At 37.8% G+C, this 10,974-nt stretch overlaps 1 pseudogene; it reads left to right on the top strand.

The window, feature by feature from the left end:
* The first annotated feature begins 1,011 nt into the window (after window positions 1–1,011).
* Window positions 1,012–4,463, top strand: LOC128511931 (GTPase IMAP family member 9-like; annotated as a pseudogene).
* Window positions 4,464–10,974: the final 6,511 nt, after the last annotated feature.

Below are 10,974 nucleotides of genomic sequence, written 5' to 3'. Positions count from 1 at the left end.
TATTTTCAGTATATACAGTGGTCAAAGTCAAATGTTTGTTAGTTTTATTACAGATGTTAAAGAGACAGAGAAGTAGTCAAAGATGGCCTGCAGTTAAATTTCTGGTACGTTTTTGGATTGTAATTGGGCATATAATTTATTTATTTATTTTTGCCATTTTTTTTTTTTTTTTTTTTTTACAAATTTAAGGGGTGCTGATTGATAAGTTGACAGGCTGAGCATAGCGGTAGTATGTTATACTCAGTGGCAGAGTTTAAAGGCTGCCGAAGATCAGAAACCACTGCAGTAGTCAACCGAAGTAATCTACAGCAAGGAAGGTCAAACATATATCATCTAACATGATATAAAAAATTGTCTAAGCAAGTCAAGACGCCAAGACTTTGCAAATTGGTTTGATATTTATGTGGATGTATTGCAAAAACATCATATCATGCCATGGGGAAGGTAAGGCTTCTCTTGTGACAGTTAAGCCACTGTTGGAGGAGAATCCACTATACAGAAGTGGCTGTATCTTTTCTCTTGAAGAATTTGTAGTCACTAAGTATTCATCTTAAAACAATTTAAATACCTTATGATGACCATATAAATAATGTTTATACAACAGGAAACCATTTTTTTTAATTCAGATCACCTGCATTGGGCAATAAAGTGGCAGACTTTAGCTGATACAATTTCTTTTTTAAATAGCAGCTTTATATTTATTTATTTATTTATTTATTTATTATTATTATTTTTTATATTTCATATGCCCCTGCCCTTGCATCATGAAGGAAAGAAATATTAATAACTTTACATCTAACGTAATGTACCGTTATATCTATTGAAATCACCACATTGTTCAACATGAAGTATTGTGTGAACCATGCTGGAATATATTAATGTTAAATATTGCAAATGCCCGTTCCAGTTTTAACTGTGAACAAGATTAACAGTAATGCTAAATAAATTAATATGATAATTTAATGAATGTCTTTTTTTTTTGAGTGTCAACTTTTTATGATTGCAGGGGGCATGGACCTTCTCTCAGAAGTAAGGATTGTGCTGCTGGGCGGTAGGACTGCAGGGAAAAGTACAGCTGGAAACACCATCCTGGGAAAAGAGGACTTTGACTTACGAGGAAGTACACAGTGTGTTAAAAGACAGGAAGAAATAGCTGGGAGAAAGATCACTGTGGTTGAAGCTCCAGGATGGCAGAGGAATAAAGCTATAAAGCAGGTGCTTAGGCAGGAGATTGTGCTTAGTGTGTCCATGTGTCCTCCAGGTCCACACGCTGTACTGCTGGTTATGCGGTTGGACTGCAGTTCATTAGACAGTGAAAAAGACATGTTAAAAGGATGTATGATGCTCCTTACCGAAAGAGTCTGGAGTCACACTATAGTTCTGTTCACCTGTGAGGAATGGCAAAGAGACCAAACCATAGAGGAGTATATAGCATGTCAAGGGAAGGCCCTTCAGTGGCTGATTGAGAAATGTGAAAACAGATATCATGTTTTCAACTATGAAAAAAAAAATGATAACACACAGGTCACAGAACTGCTGGAGAAGATCGAGAGGATGGTGGCAGGAAACAGCGGCTGCCATTTGGAAATAGACCCAAAGATCTTACAAAATGTGGAAAAGAGGAAAAAAGAAGAGGAAAGGAGAGCAACAGTGAGGAGAATAAGAGGATCACATCAGAAAGAATATATTAGAAGTCACATGTGTAAGTCATTTCGTTAAGGCGTTCATATTTCTTTAACAAAAATAAAAGTGTCATTTTTTAATGAATAATTTTTTTTTATTTTACATTTTTTATAAGATAAGATTTTTTATAAGTAAGTAAAAGAAGAACTTTAAATAACATTTAGGTAAGGAGCATTCCTTTCAAGATTAGTGTGGTGTTTGTTTTAATTTTTCTAAGACCTAAGTAAAAAAAAAAAAAAAAAGAAAAGAAGCAGGGAGGCATGGTCGTTAGCCCTGTGGCCTCACCCTCCAGGGTCGAATCATCATATTTCATCATCAAATATCATCATATTTCTATTTTTATTTTTAGTTCTATTTTTTTTTTTTTTTTTCCTAGCACATTTCTATTTTTATTTTTAGTTCTATTTTTCCTAGTTTAATTTAATTTTTATTTAATTTCTATCGTATTTCTTTTATTCATATTTATTTCTTATTTGTAAACTTAATTCTCTTCTAGGGTCAATGGCAGCCGTAAAATGCATTTCACTACATTTCGTACTGTGTATGTTTGTGTATGTGACAAATAAAATTTGAATTTGAATTTGAATTTGAGGGTTCACCTCCCTTCTTATGTCCTTGCGCGGGGAGTATGCTGTCCCTGTGCTGTAGCAGTTTTCCTTTCACAGTCTAAAGATGTGCAGGTTAGGCTAATAAATTTTCCATTTTATTTGTGTGTTCTGTGATGGATGGGCACCATCCAGGGTGTGATCTCCCTTGTTCCCAAATCTCCTTCAGGCCCCGCTGCAACCCTTTACAAGATAAGTAGTATAGAAAATAAAAAAAAGCAAAGAAGGACAATGCAAAAAAATGCCACCCCAAGAGATTTAAAAACTACACAAATCTAAATTGGTTAGGTTTGTTAGCTTGTTTACGATCATCATCAGCTGATATAACTTTTTGTTAAAGTTTTATAAATACTCTGACTCCTCAAACCTTCTCCCAACAATCAAGAGAAATGGGCTCCTCTAAGCAGCTGCGTAGCATTCTGAGAAGGACAATAATTGATGCCCACAATGCAGGAGAAGCCTATAAGAAAAGATAAAAGTAAGTAAAAAATGTAGGAATTGCAGTTAACAGGAACAGTGGGGTCAAGTTGCAGTCTGAAAGACCCAAAAACTTTCATAGATCTGCATATTTATCAAAATCTGATTTAAATAGATTTCAGCAAAATTTGAAGGCAAACATCACACTTTGTATAAAAACAAACACAAAAAGAGAATTGCTTGTACAACAAGAGAGGCTCAAGATGAAAAGAGTCAGGAGGCTCAAGATGAAAGATTTGCATGACCCTCAGAGTCCCCTGACCAAAACATCATCGCAAATCTGTGGGTAGACCTCAGAAGAGCAGTGCATACAGAACAGCCAGGGATACCAGGGAATCTCACAGAACTTGCAGAAAAAATGGACTAAAATTCCCAAACAATAATTAATAGACTCAGACCTGGCTACAAAAAGCACTTACAAGGTGTTCCTAACTGTTGACCATGCAGTGTGACCAACTGTTGGCATGCCACAGTACAGTTATGTTTTATTAATTCAGATACAAATTATTACAAAGACTCATCGTCTTTTTTTCTGTTCTACAGATCTATACCATCTCTCAGAAGTGAGAATTGTGCTGCTGGGTTATAGGAATGCTGGAAAAAGTTCATCAGGAAATACCATCCTGGGCACTGAAAAATTTAGGTTAGACCAATGGGACGAGAGTGTGAAGAGACAAGGATTAAAAGGGGGGGAACCTCACTGTGGTTGAAGCTCCAGGGTGGCAGAGAAATAAAAATTGGAAAAACATCACTACTGGTTTACTTAAAGAGATTGTACTCAGCATGTCCATGTGTCCTCCAGGTCCACACGCTGTACTACTGGTTGTGAGTTTAGACTTCGCCTTTAAAGAAAAACAGAGAAAATCTTTAGTTCATTACCTGAACCTCCTCAATGTGAGTGTCTGGAATCACACTATGGTGCTCTTTACATTTGGAGACTCTTTAGGAGACACAACCATAGAGAGACACATTGAGAGCGAAGGGGAGGCTCTTCAGTGGCTGGTTAAGAAATGTAGAAACAGATATCATGTTTTTAACAACAAAGACAAAAATGACAACACTCAGGTTTTAGAGTTGCTGGAGAAGATAGAAGTGATGGTGGAAGTAAACGAAGGCCACTATCTGAATCTGGACCCAAACTCATTAAGAAAAATTAGAGAGCAGGAGTGGAGGAGACCAGGAAAAAAAACGGTACTAAAACATTCGATTACATGTTATTCATTGATTTATGTATAATTCATATGCGATTTATGAATTTATTTAACGTTGTCATATTAATTTCTTTAAGTATTTCCAGGGATTTAAGCCAAGAATAGAAAATCAAAGTATGGACTTTGGTTTCTTACATCTATTTGATGAAGGTAGGTGGACTGCCCTAAAATAACCCCTAAATGTGAATAAGTGTGTGAATACCGGTGCATGGTGCTATTGATCCCACCCCGAGTTCTTGGTGCCAATTATGTTGTAAAGCACAATGTGTAAATCTTGAAATGCATTAATTAATATTCATATTAAACACAAGACTTTAGAGAGTTAAATTGTGGTATGTTTGCTGTGTTTGGTTCGAGTATTTCTAAAACCACTGATTGCCTGTTTTTGTTGTTTATCATTTGTTTTACAGTTGAAAGTTTCTAGTCAATTCTTGAAGTTCTATATTTTACATTTTCAACACAGACTATGAGCCATATCGATGAGTAACATAACAAATATCAAAATATATTTAGTAAGCCAAGGTCAAAACTAATCTACTTGTGTACAGATCTGGCCTTAAAAAACGCACGTTTTCGGAAAAGGGATCCCACGACTTGCCGCGAGTGCGCGCGGCAAGCTGTGAAAATGCCCTTCAATACCTGTAGGGGGCAGTCGTGTTTCAGTCTAAAGTATTGTGTGTCTACTGAAGCCGAAAAATGTTATGTCTCTTAGGCGCCCATTGACGGCAAGCGACAGAGCTCATAAACGTGTCAAGCTCAAACTGATATGTATTTATTCTTCATTTTCATTCAGAATTATTATTATTATTATTAGTAGTAGTTCTCCAAATTTATTATTATTATTATTATTGTAACGCACCCGCGCGTGTGCAAAAGGACTACAAAGATGTATGACGTTAGCCTATATTTATGCGCTTTAAACGCAGACGGGTACTGGTGGCTCAGTGGTAGGTGATTCGCCCGTCATGCGGGAGACCCGGGTTCGATTCCCAGCCAGTGCTCAAAATTCCGGTGCTATTCGCTAAAATACCACGATATAGCCATTACATTATCAAGTTATGCTTCAGTACTAAATGCATGTTTGCAATTGAGAATTTTTTTTTGCTTAAGCTATGAAACACATTAGCACTCACCTCACAGTTGCTGTAATTTAATGATTATCATAAGCAAAAGTGTAAAACAAAGGATTCACATTTATTACATTTTCACCCAGAGCGGGATTCGAACCAGGGTCTGGACGATTTTATAGGATATACGAATATTATACAGATATTATTTAAGCAACGCCACACCACGTGGAAAGCGGCAAAAATGCTTCAATTTCATTGGCTGTAACTGAGTGTCAGCTATTCACGACTGGCAGAATCCCCGGGCTTTGACTGCGCTTTCTCCATTCGTTATTACAGGGGCGGACTGGGACCAAAAAGTGGCCCTGGACTTCCTGGCCCACAGCAGCCCACACCATAATACATTGGCTCATTAATGTAGAGATACATTTTTAACACCAGTTACTAGTATAAAAATATAACACAATACAGAAATCAATGCTATTTAAACATGTTATTTTAAGTATCACTGAACATATATTGGGTCAAAGAAACAAACAAAAAAAAGAACATCAAGACAAACAACATATAAATCTATAAAGACAATATTTTTTATTTTATTCTTTAATTATTATGGTAGTCAATATTAACACGAAATAATGCTGAGAAACATTATTTCAATTAATATTGACCACCATCATAATAACTAGCACAAGTTAATGCTGCTACTAATTTTATTCTGTTTGATTGCCATTCTTTTTACTTGGCTCTGGTAGATGAGGGGAGACGTGTTGGTCATCATCAGCATGTATTATGATGTGGGATGTGGTGCGCTGCTGGATCCAGCCTCACTGTCCCTGACCTGTTATAGGCAGAATCTGTTCATTTGAAGCATTTCACAGCATTTACCTCTAAAGCTTTTTCTTATTTTCGCGTAACCTTTTCTTCTTCCTCCTTTTCATTCATGTAAATTATTATTAATTTGCTCAGAAAATTCGCTGCATCGAGAAAGGATCAATATCTAAAAATGTAAAGATGCCCACGTGTGTATAATAAGTGTATAATATTTAATAAAGTTAGCCTAATACAATATTGTTTCCAATGCTGAAGCAAACATGATTTTGTTTTAGTCTATTCATTGAATACAACGCGACAGCGCGCTCCGAGGTGAAGCGCACCCACAGTTACTGTAATCCCCCATCTCACCTTTACAACAGGTGTGAAGTCATCAAACCGGTTTCGCTGCTGGGGGAATTCACAGAATTGGGGGTTTTAAAACAAATTAACAAGACCGAGCAGACTTCAGACAGGGGGTTTGGTTGGTTAGAAGTGGCGCTGACGGGGGTGGGGCGGGAGGGAGTCTCGCCCGGGGAGCAATTCAGTGTAGAACCGCCACTGCCTATTTTCCACCACATCACGTACTTCCCTGATCTCGGACTAAACTCCGCGCTTTGCTTTTATAATGTGGAGCAAGCCTGAGATCATATTAACGTAGCATTCATCATTCAAAGTTATTCATATCAGTGTATAGTAAGTGTGATTTGAAAAGTGCTATAACTCCACCTGCTACAGTTTCAGCCCAGTGGAACAATCTGACTACACGTAAAGTGCCATGAAAAAGTATTTGCCCCTTCCTATTTTTTTTCTTTGCATATTTGTCACACTTGTATAGGTGGAATTTTACCTAAACACTTTAGGTGAGAACGTATAGGTTAATATGTATAGGTGAGAACAGCTGATTTACACTTGGGGAGAGTGAATAATTTGCATTTGAATGTTGTCTGGCATTGCAAGCACACGCAGTGACACTAAAAGAACAATAGGATTAATAGGAATAGGAGGCACTAAAGAGGAGGATTTTAATTTAGACTATAAAAAAATTAACCTGCGTCTATTTTTAGGCGTGCCAGCTGCCACTTTTTAGTCTTATAATGCCCACATGACATGCTGGTACAGAGCTGGACATAGCTTATCCATGCCAATTATCCCGGGTTTGCACCCTGCGCTATAAAATACGAGTACGACGGCCATCCGCGGACAGCAGCTCCTGCCTCCGTCCGCTCGCGCTTGCTATTCTATGAAGTCTCTGGGGCGCGTTCCAATTGCCCCGTTTGCATGTCGCACTTCCGCGTTGTGTGTCCTCGTCTCACTCACACCGCGTAGTAAAATCCACTGTAAACCAACAAACCCCGAGTATTTTATAGCGCGGATGAACCCGGGATCTTTAGCAAGGAGAGCTCTTCTTCACTATTCGTGCTTAATTCCGCAGCCCCGCTTCTTCGCATATCTGAAGTAGAGGCCGCCTAACTAGTGAGCGAGAAGCGATATTGATTTGGGCGCACGCCGTGACAGGCTGAAAAAAGCTATTGTCCTCAAAAATGTAACAGATGAGGGAGGACTCTGATTAATGTGCAAAAACTATATAATAAAACTATATAAGACTACATGCCTTTATAAGACTCAACTTTTATTTAAGCGCACTTACAATAACGAAAAAACGTGATTTTATAAATGTTTGAAAGCAAATAAGCTGCGCTGTTCTGTATTGTTTTTGGTGAACTTGAGCGCGTCAGAAAATGAACGCAAACGTTTTTTTAAATGGTCAGAGTCAGTCTGCTTGCTGTTTTCCCGACGCGCTCATAATCATTAGTCTACTTCTGCCGGTCGCTCTGGAAAACTTTATGCATGAGGCTGAGCGCTGATTAAAACTATGGAGTAAATGAAAGAGGAGAATCACGATGCCGAATCGAATCGAAACAAATACTATAAGTAAAAAAAACAATAGCCCACGTTTAGAAACCGTTTAGAAATTCTTTCCGACATGAGTTGGCCCGGTGTTATGCGCAGAACGCCGGGAGATTTCCTGAAGCTCCGAAATCACTGGGGCATTTTTTCTAAATAGATGCTATCTTTAATAACTGATGGAGGTTTTGAGCTGTATACACACGCAGTTTTGAGGGGTTTAAAACGAATTAGTCCGAGCAGACCTACATGAAAGGTGAGAAGTGAGAAACTGCGCGCGCTGTCGCGGTGTATATACTGTACAACACACGTTTATCCACCTTTTGATAAAAACGCTGCCTTTTGTAAAGTGAAAGTACTTTACAAAAGACAAACTGCTTTATTTCAGTCATGAATTCACAATCACATCACATTCCAGCTATTATTTCCAGCCGTGGTTAAATAATGTATGAAATAATTATTAAATGATGGACACAAACAGCAAATATGATGATTATTATAAAAAGCCCGAAAAAGTTTGTGGTCATAAGATAATATTTACTTAATAATATAATATATATAGTTCATTCATGTCTTCTGATGATGTCGACACATTTTTTACGTTTTAAATAAGATATGTTGGCATATTTACGAATCAGGACATTCGCATAGTTAAGACTATCAGATAGCCTACTATCAGGAAATTAAATTAATTTCAACACCATGTAAACCGAGACATTGCCATGTCTTTCACTGTTTTGTCCCTGTTAAAACATTACAAAAAATATACAGTGGTGTGAAAAACTATTTGCCTCCTTCCTGATTTCTTATTCTTTTGCATGTTTGTCACACTTAAATGTTTCTGATCATCAAACACATTTAACTATTAGTCAAAGATAACACAAGTAAACACAAAATGCAGTTTTTAAATGATGGTTTTTATTATTTAGGGAGAAAAAAAATCCAAACTTACATGGCCCTGTGTGAAAAAGTAATTGCCCCCTGAACCTAATAACTGATTGGGCCACCCTTAGCAGCAATAACTGCAATCAAGTGTTTGCGATAACTTGCAACGAGTCTTTTACAGCGCTCTGGAGGAATTTTGGCCCACTCATCTTTGCAGAATTGTTGTAATTCAGCTTTATTTGAGAGTTTTCTAGCATGAACCGCCTTTTTAAGGTCATGCCACAACATCTCAATAGGATTCAGGTCAGGACTTTGACTGGGCCACTCCAAAGTCTTCATTTTGTTTTTCTTCAGCCATTCAGAGGTGGATTTGCTGGTGTGTTTTGGGTCATTGTCCTGCTGCAGCACCCAAGATCGCTTCAGCTTGAGTTGACGAACAGATGGCCGGACATTCTCCTTCAGGATTTTTTGGTAGACAGTAGAATTCATGGTTCCATCTATCACAGCAAGCCTTCCAGGTCCTGAAGCAGCAAAACAACCCCAGACCATCACACTACCACCCCCATATTTTACTGTTGGTATGGTGTTCTTTTTCTGAAATGCTGTGTTACTTTTACGCCAGATGTAACGGGACACGCACCTTCCAAAAAGTTAAACTTTTGTCTCGTCGGTCCACAAGGTATTTTCCCAAAAGTCTTGGCAATCATTGAGATGTTTTTTAGCAAAATTGAGACGAGCCTTGATGTTCTTTTTGCTTAAGTGGTTTGCGCCTTGGAAATCTGCCATGCAGGCCATTTTTGCCCAGTCTCTTTCTTTTGGTGGAGTCGTGAACACTGACCTTAATTGAGGCAAGTGAGGCCTGCAGTTCTTTAGTTGTTGTCCTGGGGTCTTTTGTGGCCTCTCGGATGAGTTGTCTCTGCGCTCTTGGGGTAATTTTGGTCGGCTGGCCACTCCTGGGAAGGTTCACCACTGTTCCATGTTTTTGCCATTTGTGGATAATGGCTCTCACTGTGGTTCCCTGGAGTCCCAAGGCTTTGGAAATGGCTTTATAACCTTTACCAGCCTGATAGATCTCAATTACTTTTGTTCTCATTTTTTTCTGAATTTCTTTGGATCTTGGCATAATGTCTAGCTTTTGAGGTGCTTTTGGTCTACTTCTCTGTGTCAGGTAGCTCCTATTTAAGTGATTTTTTGATTGAAACAGGTGTGGCAGTAATCAGGCCTGGGGGTGACTACAGAAATTGAACTTTTAACTGTGATAAACCACAGTTAAGTTATTTTTTAACAAGGGGGGGCAATTACTTTTTCACACAGGGCCATGTAGATTTGGAGCTTTTTTTCTCCCTTAATAACATAATCTTCATTTAAAAACTGCATTTTGTGTTCAATTATGTTATCTTTGACTAATAGTTAACGGTTTTTGATGAGCAGAAACATTTAAGTGTGACAAACATGCAAAAGAATAAGAAATCAGGAAGGGGGCAAATAGTTTTTCACACCACTGTATAAGAAACTTATTAAGAATTTTAAAGCACGAATTTGGGCATCTCATTTCATCATTATGAAAATAATATGAAGCACATATACACACATTTATCATGAAAGATCTGTTGTAAAGCAAAATAAAATTCATGTTTGCTTCAGCATTGGGAACAATATTGTTTTAGACTAAGTAATTATACACAATTCTTCGTTGTGCAGTACTTGGTCCGGCGTTTAAATAAAGTCCTTCCATGCGCCATCTGGCGGATATTCAGTGAAGCACAACACATTTATTTAAATTCCCGAATGTTGCTTACGGCAAGTAGCGGCACGCCGCGCGCTAAATTGAGGCATCCCGCGGGAAAACACGCGCAGTCTTAATGACCACATCTGTATAAAGCAACTGTATTTGACTTAATTCACACATGAATGCTGATTTTCAATAAGTTACTTATTTATCCTTTTGGACCTACAGCATTGTCCTTTTTTCCTGTTCACAAAGGTTTCAGCAACCCCAGTGAGAATGTGTATACAGTGGAACCTCGGATTATGAGGATAATTCCTTCCAGAAGCAGCTCGTATTCCGAAACGCTTCTTAACCAAGGTAATTTTGCCAAAAGAAATAATAGAAACTCAAATTATTCGTTCTACAGCCCATAAAATAAATACATAAAAATAATTAACACAAAATATAAAGTAAAAATAAATTAAATTAACCTGCACTTTACCTTTAAAAAAAAGTAAAAATAAATTCAGACAAATAAGTGTTTCCGTTTGTGCGCGCAGGCGCTGTTTGTGTGTTTGTGTGTGTGTGTGTGTGAGGCTAGAGTAAGTAGAGACTCT

This window comes from Clarias gariepinus, chromosome 24, assembly GCF_024256425.1.
Source record: "Clarias gariepinus isolate MV-2021 ecotype Netherlands chromosome 24, CGAR_prim_01v2, whole genome shotgun sequence".
NCBI classification, from domain to species: Eukaryota; Metazoa; Chordata; class Actinopteri; order Siluriformes; family Clariidae; genus Clarias; species Clarias gariepinus.
The sequence above is the reverse complement of the archived record's forward strand: the minus strand, read 5'-3'. Positions and strand labels throughout refer to the sequence as shown.